Below are 1,621 nucleotides of genomic sequence, written 5' to 3' on the forward strand. Positions count from 1 at the left end.
GCGCCCCGCCGGCAGAGACCCCGCCCCGCCCCCTTTGCCGCGCGGGGCACGCCGGGAGTTGTAGTTGCAGCCGCTCAAAGCTCACGGCGAGATTTGGGCCTGGAGTCCTTTTTCCTCTGCAGGTTTTTAGGCAGCAACGTGTTTGGGGTTTATGAGGACATGGCCTTTATGAGGAGAGCCTCTTAGGAGCTGTTTGGGCTTTCTGAAGACAGCACCTTTATGACCTGCATGGGCTTTATGCAGAGAGATCTTTTATGATGAGAGCTCTATCATGAGGTGTTTGGGGTGTATGAGGATGGTGCTTTTATGACATTTATGGTGTTTATGAGGACAGAGCCTTTATGAGGTTTGTGGCATTTATGAGAACATCTCTTTTATGATCACAGCCCCATAAGGAGGTTTATGGGCCTTATCACGACAGGGGCTTTTCGAGACTTGCACTGTTGTGAGGTGTGTGAGGGTTATGAGGACAGTGCCTTTATAAGGCTGCTCCATTATGGGCTGGATGGGTTCTATGAGCACAGAGACCTTCTGAGGCTGCCCCATTGTGAGGTGGATGGGGTTTATGAGGAGAGACACTTTAGGATGGCCCCTTTACGAGGTTTATGGGCTTTCTGAGGACAGCACTATTATGACATGTGTGGGGTTTATGAGGCCTGCACTTTTATGAGGGGGAGAGGGTTTATGAAAGCAGAGCTTTTGTAACATTTATGGGGTTTTTGAGGACATGGCCTTTATCATGGGAGCCCATGATGAGGTTTATGTGCTTTATGGGGCCTGCACAATTATGAGGTTTATGGGTGTGATGGTTCAGACCTGGCTCCCTGCCAAATGCCCAAAATCAAAGTAGCAACCCCTTCCCCCTCCTTTCTTCCCTTAGAGCAAAGGAAAAAAAAAAAACTATAAAAATTTGAAGAACCCAGAGTCAAGCTAATTATATAAAATATACATATATTTATGTATATTACAGTTATATACAATTAGGATGCTATGTACACAGCACAGGGAATCCAAACACCCCCTGAAGGGAAGGGGGAAAAAGGGACAAAAGGGGACAAAAAGGGACACCAAACAGATATACACAATCAAACTCAAGAATTATACTATTAACTAGCAAACAAATCTCACCACTTCCCATAGAAAAGCAGGATTGGCAGACACGGCCAGCACTCTCCAAACCTCCACGTGGTAGGCCAGAGGACACTGCAGGCCTCAGCCTTAGATAAGCGAGACCAACACAAGGACCCACTGCCCTGAACCTCACCAGAAGAGAAGAGAGTGAGGTCTCTGATCTCCAACTTATTTATACTCTGGTTTACTTGAAAATCATATGGAATACTGGGTACATGGCCACTTCCTTGATTACAAGCTGGTCACCAGGAAGGCCTAGACCAAAACCCTCACAGTGAGCCACTCTTGGCACTCCATGCACACATGGAGCTTCCTGTGCTTTCACCTTTTCTCTGGGAGGAATCTTCATTCTTATGCCATTTGGGGACTCAGACTGACAATTTCAGTGTGGGGGTTCTGACACCAAAAAAATAAATTCCACCCAGGACAAAAAAAGCCCTTACCTTCCATCTCTCCTGTGCAATTGGTGAGCCACTCCTGGCACTCCATG

Source organism: Empidonax traillii, unplaced genomic scaffold, assembly GCF_003031625.1.
Source record: "Empidonax traillii isolate 1590-97213 ecotype Southwest subspecies unplaced genomic scaffold, ASM303162v1 scaffold5339:size8563, whole genome shotgun sequence".
In the NCBI taxonomy this organism is placed as follows: Eukaryota; Metazoa; Chordata; class Aves; order Passeriformes; family Tyrannidae; genus Empidonax; species Empidonax traillii.